Below are 11,180 nucleotides of genomic sequence, written 5' to 3' on the forward strand. Positions count from 1 at the left end.
GCGTTGAAATGTTCCGGCGTGCGTGTGGATGCAGTGCAGATCTGCTCTAAAGCGCCACGTGATCGTCTTCCCTGCCCTCCGATCGGCTCCTCTCACACCTCAGTCTCACCCCATCACTTACACCTCTCCATCACTTTTCCCCCTTCACACTCCTCTTCTCTCTCTCTACCTCCTTTGTGCTCATCTCCTCGCCCCGCTTTCCTCTCTCTACACCTAAGGCATGTTTATTTCCACACCTCACCTCCTCTGCTGATTTCTCCACCCTTCTTCCTCTGCAGGTTCTTCTCTCTCCCTCTCTGTCTCGTTCCCTCTCTCTCCCTCTCTCTTACTCTCTCCCACGCTGTGCGAAATGGAAGCTCTCACAGAGACCTGAGGTTGCCATAGTAACCTGCCATAGTAACCACTCACCATCTTGCGTCTCTCCGTCACATCGGCGGGGGCTCGGGGCGTCCGCGGCCCTGCTCTGCAGCTCCCAAAGCGGGGTGTCAGTTCGCTAAACCCTGCAGTGTGGAACCGTGGAACAGTCCCCGGATCGAATCTGATTTTGGCCGAACAAAAACTCCAAATGACTACGCCTCTAAGAGGAGAAATAACTGCGTGATAACTGGAAAAAAAACCTATTTTATCTTCGGATTTGTTTGATCGGTCAGGTCACTGCAAACCCACAGCTGAGAGGAAAAATACAACCATTAAAGGGACAGTTCACTCCAAAATCAAAGATACGTGCTCGTCCTCTAGACTGTAGTGTTGTTCATCCACCTAAATTAATCTAGTATGAGTGCCCTGCTTTTAAAGCTATCAGCTGTTCAGATGCCTGCCTTCTCTTGGATGTATTAGAACTAAACGGCACTCGCCTTGTGGTACTCAAAAATCCAGTCATCCAAACTCAACAGCAATGCCAGAATTCATGACCCTGGTACTCTAAAAGCCCACAAACTTTGATGTGAGCAGTTTCATTTAGTAACTATTTTCTTACTCTTTTTCTCTCTCGCACTATGCACCACTGCTCTGTCACTCTTAGAAGCTCTGCTCATCCAGTGAACACAGCAGAGAGAGGGAGAACTCTGTTCCGGTGCCAGGAGAAGTCGTTGTGATGCTGACCAGAGATTTTTTTTTTTTTTTTTTTTGCAATGCCTTTAAAAAAAATCCTCTACAGGGGTGTGAAAAGTCGCTTAATCTTCCAGCAAAGTCGCTAAGTTAGCAGCAGTGAGGTCATCTGAAGTGTGATGCTCACTACTGGGAGTGTGAGGGAGGTCAGTCACACAAGCTGAGTATATAGTCAACATTTTATAAAAAATAACCAAATCTGAAAATTCAGAATTAAATACTCAACAAATGGATATCCAAATGATTTAGTATTTGGCACAGTCTTATTTTTAGGTCTTTATCTACCTGCAAAGACAGGTTAATACCCATGACAGCAGCACCTTCAGCTGAGCCATCATATTAGCTAACTGGATGCTTTCTGGATTGGCTGATGTAGACAGTAGAAAGAAAATAGCTCCTAAGGTGAAACTGATCACAGCAAGGTTTGTGGATTTTTAAAAAAAATAGTATTTTTTTTAAAATGTATCATGATTTCTGGAAAGAGACTTTTACGACTTCAACGGTATTTTGTCATGAGTGTAACGGATCTGTTTTTCCTTCTCCTTGTGGGATGTTTAGCTCGTGTGGTTGAGTGTGTCGATATATGATAACTGAAATGTGCAGGTACTTGGCGATGATTGATGTGCCATCTTTCGGCTTGCAGATGATTGGCTCCAGGCTGAGGACAGTCTGGTGCCATCGTGGGCAGAGATTTATTCATCTTCCTCCTATTCCAACCTGCCACACATGTTTCCACCTGTAGCTTTTGCCATGCAGTTTGCTTGATAGACTGAAGGAGTTTGTAGTGGTGGTGCTGTTTCTTTTGACATGTTTTTCTCATGCTAGGCAGGTAAGTTGATGTATTTTGGTTTATTCCTATCAGTTAGGTAGCCTTCGGTATATTTCTTTAGATAGAACTCTTGGTTATTTTGGTCTTTGGTCACTTTAAAGATAACTATATCAAGTTCAACAAGTTGATTCTGTGGCTCATTGGGAAAACTAAGATTCTTCATGTTTCTCAGCCACCCCACTTTTGCACTTTGAGCACCACAAGGCAAGTAAGGTCTAGTTTTTTGGTATTCATGACAGGGTAGACATAATATCTCCAAAAGTACATAGCAGCTCACACCAAAGCAATCTAGATAGATTGGTCTGGGATGTTCTGACTCTTTAAGTCTCTATTCTAACAGAAAAATTCAAACTAAGCCTCACCGAGGGTTTAGTATGGGAAGTGTCTTACCATGTCAACTGTTTTGAGTCTGATAGAGAAATTTGAGCCTGAACACCTCGCCACTGCACCACCCAATCTGAAAGCTACCACAAGAGAAATATGCAAGAGGGGCACAATATATAAATAAACCAGTACAACTGAGTCAACACTCTACATATATCGCGGGGAGTCCGGGGACTTGGAAAACAAACAGTGAAGACGTGCACAGGTTCATGTGATGGCACCGAGAGTAATCGTCCTAACCATACAACAGAATCTGCGATTTATCACAGCGATGGTGTGTAGCTTTGCTAACTGCCTCCTCTGGGGCCCTTAACGGCCTCCAGGGACGGCTGCTGGCATGTCTTATCGCCCACCCCCACCTCAGGAGCCGCCATCTCACAGTGACATCAGCACAGCCCCCATTGCTGCCCCTGAAAATACGACAACCTCCAACCAGCTACAAAAAGGACGTTTGGATTACGTGTCATCTTGTGCGACAGCATGCCCACGCTTCTCTCCAGGCATCTCATTGTGATCTCTCAGAGCACCGTGGAAACCAAACCTGTCTGTGTCAGGCTTGAATCACATGTAAAAACAACAGTGGGAGGAAGAAAAAAAAAAGAGTGAGAGAGAGAAAACATTTAGCATCACACTTTGGTCATCAGGATTATAATTTCATGCTTCTGTTTCTTACCATCTCCATCATCAATATTTATACTGTCATCATCATCAGCATCAGTATGCCACAACTGTTGTGCCTCCAGCCAGCACAGCCAGCCAGTGAGGCAGACAGAGGAGGAAAGGCCTCAGCCCGACTCTGCAATGCTGTATTGAGCTCTTATGCCACCACTGACCCGAAACAAACTCCCTCAAGACTCTGTGCATAGATGCAGCCAAACCGGCAGTAGCTGTAAAGCAGGGTGGTCATTGAGGCTTGACCGCCTTCATTACCCAATCACATTTACTAATACTTAATCTAACCAGGAGAAGATAATATCTCTTCTATTTGCCAAACTCAATATCAGACACTCAGAGCTGACCACTGTCTCTGGCGAGCTCATTTCAGACAGCACAAACCGAAACTGCATCCTGACTGCCTCTCACGGTGACACGAGGAAGAAACAGCCGCTTTCAGCCATCTTTACTAGGAGATGATCGGATTTTCGGGCCGAGCACCTCCAGGCAGCTCTCCCAATGTGCCTTCATGAACTCGTGAGGTAGGAGGGGGAAGGAATCGCCTTAGTTCATTTTTTCAGGCGTCGCTCTTCACTTTAGGTCATGATGAGAATATACTCCTCAGGGGAAATCTCACCATTTCTAATTATGTCAATTCAATGGATTATAGCTTTCATTTTGTGTCATTAACCATTGCCAATCTTCCAACTATTATTCAATAATTAATGTCTGGACAATCATCATGATCCCCAAAGGGCCAACACCCAGGCCTGGACCGAAGACTCAATCAAACCAATCATGGCTAATTATACCCACCGCGCCATCATAGGGAGCTTAGCATTTCTGCTCCGCACGGGTCAGTGCTCATGCACTCCCTGCCCCCTGGTTACGGGGATTCAAATTGTGCCACATCATGCACAAAAACAGAATCTCGGATATCCAGGTTCTGGCGTGGCGTGAGCACGTGGCAACTCTGTGGGATACGATCCCAGCGTCTCAGATGGGTCCCTCGTCGTGCTGCATTTTGAGCTGAACGCCGGAGGTTCCTCCCACAATTCTCTGCCTCTCTTGGCTGATCAGTGACTCTCCCTTCACCCTTCAACCCGTGTACATCAGCAAGTCTAGCAGCCATCAATCAGTGACACCGCCGCTCTATGAAGAGATCAGCGGCCAGCTTGCCCTGATTAGAACAGTTTAAGTGTCATCTATAATCTCTATCTGGCTCTGGCTCTTTGTCACAGAAATGAGTGCGTGTGCATAAACACACAGGTATGCACAAACTCAGGCAGACACCATATTTAGGGCAACAGTTACTCCCTTTGCATTCTAATGTAGCAGCGAATTAATGCAGTCCATTGTCCTTTTACAGTAAGGGGACAAAGAAAGGCAAACTACACTTTAACCAGATTAAAAGCATCCTGGCTTCATTTGGGAGATGCACAAATCATTGGGACAATATTTTAGGGGGCAATCATTTATATGCTGGACTCCTCGCACGCCCTTTGCCACCTCGGGTGTTTGTTTTTGGAGGATTTGCTTCGACTTTTCTATATCTCCTCTGGAAATAATCCGCAATGGCTCCACTATTCCGACAACGTTAGAGCAGTGGGGGGCTGAGCATTATCTCAAAGTCACACCTTCCCTCTAGGCCAGGTGTGCAGGTGTAATTTACCATGTCCCTGTTAACCTGCTTGCTTGTTTTCATCAAGCTCATCGGCCATGCATAAGTGGTGTGCCTAGGAAATTAAAGAGCAGCTTGGCCTGATTCCTCAAATGACTGAAATTGCTCAGCCGGTGCTTAATTTGTGACACAGGAAGGAGTCAGTGGGATGTGTGTGTCTGTGTGTTAAATTTATCAGGTGACAGTTGAAATGTGCAAGATGACCCACATGCTATTTCTTTTTTTAAGTGGTCAGACTGTAGAAGAGGTTCAGAAAATCCTTCAGGAAAGTGTTGACTGCTATATTTTATTTTATTTATTTTTCCACCTTTTGCACATTTTAGAATTAAAAAGAAAATCTGCCAAATGTCCTTCCTTTGGTTGCTGACAATTTAGACCTTGGAGCTACCTGTGTCTAAATGTTCCCGTTACATGAACAAAGTCCATGAAGAGGAAATCAGATGAATAAAACATTCCACCTGCATCCCATTTAACTAATCTGTGTTAACCTTTCCTTGTGAATCGTGACATTGTTCAATTTTAATAACATGCATATTAGGTCAAGAGGTGTCATGGCTTTGCACCTTCAGGACTTCATAGAGATCTGACCTACTGTAAGTTGTGCATGAGATTCCCTCTATTTCAAGATCTTTACTCATTCAGTCCAGGGTCTCCTTGATTTTCTTTACAATTAAAATCCCATGAATGAGGATCACAAGAAATCACGTCCCTCCATCCATAAAAACCACATCACAGACGCTAAATAGACCGCTGTCTTGTTTGAGTGGTCACATTCTCATATGTGGCTGCCTTTTAGTAAGTGAGGTAACGCTTCGGTTTGTGGGGTTGGTGGGAGGAGGGTAGCAGCAAAGTTCAAGATGAACAAATTCCAGTGACATTCCAGCCTGGCTTTTGCGGCAGTGAGATGTCTTGATATTTTGAAGCGCTGCCCCGAGCTGGAGCACCTTGGCTTTAAATGCGATAACATGTGACAAGCTTCTCATGAAGCCCGAACCTTGCAGTTACTGGTGCTGTTGTAAATACAGTTCACGATCAGCTAAGAAAGAAGCCTCGCTTCCTCACTATTGACCATAAACCAATATGATTGGATGAAATACATGCTTTTACGAGCAACATAAAAACTTACCATCCTCTTAAAGTTTTACGTCTCTAGGCTTATTTTGGATCCAATAGAAAGGATGTGCAGTGGAATGAGGGCCCATAAATGCTATATGTCGTGGTCATTTGCTCAACTGTTTTAGCTACAATGGTGCAGAAATTTATAGGTACTGTAAAGAGCTTTGAATTGCGGGGTGTAAAATGCAAGCAGCAAACAGTCCTGCTTTAGCAGTATGAGAGGATGGGAGGAAATCCATACTGACACAAGCCATCTTCCTGTTAAAAAAAAACCACACACACTTCTTCTGAACCTCCCTGAAATTCAGCTTCATTTTCTTCCTTCCAGGCATGCAAATCTGCTAAAACGTACACTGTTGGAGGGGCTTCTCGGTGCATCAACACCCCCTTCCCCTTCCCACACATAACTACAGACACACGCAGATCCTTCCAACCTTTCTCTTGTCTAATCCTGCCCCAGTGCCCCAGTTCACCTTCCTACACCCCATTAATAACCTATTCTGTCTGTCATAAAACTCAGGAGATCATCCAGCTGGTCCACAGCACACGCATTGCCAGCAATCTCCTCCCGCTAGTCCCAGTCGGTTCGGATTTCTCTCAAACACTGCACATTAGCATTTAAATCCCCTCATAACCGTATCATTGTGTTGCAGATAGAGGCAGTAGATCTTCATTCATCAGTCCTAATCTATCTGCTCCTTGTTCTCAGCCGGAGGGGCCCCAGGCTCTGACTCAGAGCTTAACCCACCGCGCGTAAGCCGCAAGGTGCCTGCGCATTTTCCTCCAAATCTGGGGTCATCAACAGGGGCCAGCGAGGGTAACTGAAGCCCAACACACACACATTAACATTGTAAACTGGGCCGATTGGGGGGGGGGTTAATTGAGTATATTTGAATGAAAGCTGCGCGTTAAACGGATCATATATTAAGCCCTGTCAACAGCTTGTGCTACAGTGGATGCTCCTCTTATCGCCAAGGTTAGATTAACTTGTGCTGAAAAAGCACACAGAACAAAAACAGAAACAAGAAACACATCCCAAGGAGCTGGTGCAAAGTTTGAATTGCGCATACGGACCAAATCCAATCATGCAAATCAATAGAATTGAATCGATTCCCTGTGACACACGTCTGTCTTGTTGTCACGCGTAATTCCTGGATATCAGCCACCTTTAGAGGCCTCTCTCGGATTCCAAACGAGGACAGTTCCCAAATCATATCCGGTCATGATACACGCGGATTTCCAACATATTAGTAGTTTGTAGCGCGTGAAATGCACTTAACTGTCCGCCAGACTCGCGCGCGCGCACACACACACACAAGCGGACACACCAGACAAACACCAGAATGTCACGAAACTGCACCCGGACTCTGAATGTCATCGAGACACTTACCTTTATTTTATTATGCTACCATCAAGTCCTGAAACACATCTTCGCTCAAAGCGCGCGTGTCAGTACTCCGAGAGCTCTCACCTTCCCTCAAATAACAGCGTATTCCACTGCAGAGCCGCCGACGCTGTCTTCTCTCCCTCCTCTCGCTCTCCTCTCTCTCTCCTCCGTCTCCCTCACTGTTTCTTCTCTCTCTCTCTCCCTTTCTCTCTTTTTCTCTCTCCCTCTCTGATTGATTCACCCTTTCCAAGTGCTGCGCTTCTACCGCTGGTAATGAGAATTGTCTCAGAAATCTTCAGGTGGATGGAACCACTGGTCGATTCAGAGGGGATGGGCTACACTGTCGGGACGGTTTTTCTTTTTAAAAAAAATTATTGTTATTTTAAATTCTTACTTTTGAAGCAAAAAAAAAAAAATGTTAAATGAGTGATTTGCATTAGTCTGCGTTGCACATAAAACCTAAACAGTCAGTTGCAAACGCGCTCGCAGTATTAAACAGCCTATTAATAACGCAAAAATGGGGTTACATAATAAATAAATGCATCCAATGTAACAGTAATTATCACCTTCCTATGTGTTATGATTATAATTAGTCACAGGAACCCACACTTTCGTTGCATTTCACTATTCAGCTGCGGTGTTTTCTTACATTTGATCCCAGAGACAGTCACGCACGTGTCCATATGCTCGCATAATCTCTATAAAATGACGGTGATGGTGCTGTTTACTGCTTGTTACAAGGAACATTTGCTGCTTGGTCGGTTCCCTTGGCAACACTCACGCACACGCAGTGCTGAGCCCCACCTGTACAGCGCTACCTCGTTGGATTTGAGTCCTGCTGCCATTGTGGATCCCGTCGTACGTGTGGCATATACAGTACGCGTGCAGGTATATTGATTGGCATCGTAAGATGGAGGAAAGGAGGGTGTTGGGCGTGGGGGGTTGAGCGTGTTTATTTCCTAGAAATTAACTTTCCTTTTTAAAGAATGTGAGCACTAATGTGATTGGGTTCAGGTGATGACAGTTTGGGCAAAGCCTCTCCGGGGATAAGTTATTAAATGGGGGAGTGAGGTGAGGTTTAAGGTCAGGTTAAGGTTGGACGTCTGCTAGGGGTTGAGTTGTCAATCACTTCATCAAGATATTAGCGGGGAGATGTGCGCGAGAGGGTGGGTGGTTGAGTGTGTGTCCATCAGATAACAGAGGGTAAGAGGGAAGAGGGGATGAGTGTGTGAGTGCTAGGGTGGTGGGGGTGGGGGGGTTCAGACGGGTGATTAGTGCTGGATTGATAATGTTCTATATCGAGACTCAGTGGATCACTCTTCTCACATTCTTGCACCTCAACGCCAGCGCTTCATCACAGGCACGTGTTTTCATGCACACACTCCTCACACACACGTGTCTTCCTTCCAGCACTGCTCCCGGCTATCGCACACACACATATACACACATACAGGCATGATTTAGATGGGGATCAGGGTTATGACTGACCCCTGCATATTTAGTCTGGATGCAGCAACAGGGTGGCCAACCTGTTCCTCTCTCTTATTAAACATTGCACAGTGCACACTCTACGTGGCCTTGGCTGCTCTCTTCCACTTTATGCACAATATGTTCTCGCTCACTTGACCCCCACCCTCCACTCCACCACCACCACCAAACCTACACACACACAAACAGCCCCACGCTCTGCAGTGAGGGTCTAGCAGCATCCACGTTCTGTCCCAGTCCTCTGTAATTCCAACAACAACGGCTCTCGCTCAGTGCTTTTTGCATTGCGTCGCTCCTTCGCCCTTCTCTCCACCCCACCCACCCTCCTCCCCTGCTGCCTTCCTGTCTCCCTCCCTCTCTCTCTCTCTCTATTAAATTTCCAGTCACACAACAGTGCAGTGGATATCCCTCCCTCTCTCTAACTCTCACACACTCTCCACCAACACGTCCCTCCTTCCCTCCCTACTCCCTGTCCTCCTCTCCCTCCTCTCCCTCCTCCCTCCCACATACATACCTCAGTAGTCTGTGGAGGTGTTGTCGTCGTCCCGGATCTCTCCCTAACGCTCGCTCTTGATATTGACTGTTCTCTCCCCTCCTTCACTTTGAACCTCTCAATCTCGCTCACTCTTGATATAAGGCTGCTCTCTTTTCACCTCCAGTTGTCTCACCTCCCCCCTCTCTCCCTTTCTCCTCCCTCCTTGCCTCATTATTTAAAAGAGCCCCCTCACATTTCCTCCTCTTCCTCCCCATCCCACCCTGTTTGTATCTCTGTACTGCAGTGTCTGCTCAGGCTATATGGTGTGGAGTATAACCTCCCCTCCCCTCTCTCTCCCTCTCTCCCTCGCTGTGGTGGGTGTGCGGGGCTCGCTCCATCAGGCCAGACTTTAACTGACTGATTGAGTGGACACCACAGGCCGATAAATGAATAAAGATGGGAGCCACTGTGAGGATTAATGTGCCTCATATGAAGACAAAAAGCTTGCCATCTAGTATTTCTGCCTCTGCCCTGTGGATGAGGTTGCTCACGCCTCCTGCTCTGCCTTGTATCGCTGTGTGTTATGCTGTGCTGGCATATTGGTTGAGAGATGTGCAGGCGCTCTCTTTGCCCTGGGTTATGTTTAGGTCCTGTGGCCTCGGTGGTAGTTGCTGCGCTGGGGTGAAACCTCTGCCATCGCCTTACTGCGCTGGAATGGCGTGGTGAGAGGAACTGGGGCAGATATGCCGGTGGTGTAGAGAGCAGGCCTCCTGCCTTTCTCCTCCTGCCGCTCCCTTCTCACATGCTGTCTCAAGACTGAACTCTTCGCAGCCTCCGAGGCCCTAACAGAGCCCTGATCCGTATCTGATGGCGAAACAGCACGCCACAGGCTGCAGAGATCCTAACCCGTGTGATACCAAATTGAACATTCTGGCTGTCGTGACAAGCAAGCAAGGGTTGAATGCTCCGACGCTTATGGCAGTGTAGACCCTGAAACACTTGGCTTTCACCCACAGAAAAACAAGAAGCTCCTTTAAACACAAAGTTAACCAAGCCTGTATCTGCAACACTAAAGCTAATACTCCTCCCTTATCACTAACAGCCCTATCTGGCAACCGCATCCATTAGGGCTCAATGGAGTCATTGATCCTCCCACACCCAGGCCAAGTGGACCTCGACCACAAAGCTCCTGAAGACAGATCCAATTTTAGGTGTTATACGCTGCTCTTACCTGCCTCCTTTTCCTCATCGTCTCTCCACATGCACCCTAATCTCATCATCACATCTTCAAACATGACCACCGCAACTCATTCGCACTACGTGGTGAGGCTGAATAATAAGACATGTCTCTCGTGCCTCTCTGTCTCTCGCTCCTGTCAACACCTCCTCCGGCAGGGCGTAAAGCAAACTCTGCCCCCAGGCCTATAAACCCCATTACGCTGAGGAGTACTTCTTGCACCAGGCTGTATAATCTTCATCTCTAGCTTATAGCCAGGCCAAACTGGCCCTTAAACTGGTCCGCTGCTTTCCTCGTGGTAGCAACGCAGACGGCAATAACCAAAATGTCACCCAGCCATCAACATTTTAATTTCAGGCTCAAACCACTTTGCAGTAAAAAGTGGTCAAACAGCACAGACTATGGGCATACTGTATGTGAGGATGTGTCCCGGCACATAAGGGTAACTGCACTTAATGCGTTTAATCGTCTTTTTAATGTAAATGTCATAAATCTATATGAGGCACACAAAAGAAAATATCTTTACTCAAATGCTTGATATTGGAATGTTCGGTATAAAGCACTGAGTTGTTTTATGGTTAACTTGCACGTTTCATATCACATTTAGTGTCTTTGTTCCGCTTTCATATGCCAGTATTTTAAAGAAACCAATTCTTAAGGTACTTGTTTTAATTTCCTGTTTTTAAAAAATGTTTAAAATCTTCCAAAGTGAACTAAACTAATCAACAAAATCTTGCAGAAACAGCTGCTGTTACTGTACATCCAAAAATAATACCAAGCCCAAATGGTGCCAGGCTGTACTTTCCTTTACTAACAATTTGT

At 46.2% G+C, this 11,180-nt stretch overlaps 1 protein-coding gene across 3 annotated transcripts in view; it reads right to left on the reverse strand.

Moving 5' to 3' along the window:
* The window catches only part of lrrc4ba (leucine rich repeat containing 4Ba), a 49,265-nt gene extending 40,033 nt beyond the window's left edge, over positions 1 to 9,232 (reverse strand). For 2 of the 3 annotated variants that reach the window (XM_031750413.2, XM_039610789.1), the window contains exon 1: positions 7,162 to 7,282. The gene's annotated coding sequence lies outside the window, so the exon portion shown is untranslated. Of the gene's footprint in view, positions 1 to 7,161; positions 7,283 to 9,160 lie in introns of those variants that run through there. The other variant, XM_039610790.1, reaches the window with a different exon arrangement.
* Between the last annotated feature and the right edge of the window lie 1,948 nt (positions 9,233 to 11,180).

The sequence above is a fragment of the Oreochromis aureus genome, linkage group 4 (assembly GCF_013358895.1).
Source record: "Oreochromis aureus strain Israel breed Guangdong linkage group 4, ZZ_aureus, whole genome shotgun sequence".
NCBI lineage: Eukaryota > Metazoa > Chordata > Actinopteri > Cichliformes > Cichlidae > Oreochromis > Oreochromis aureus.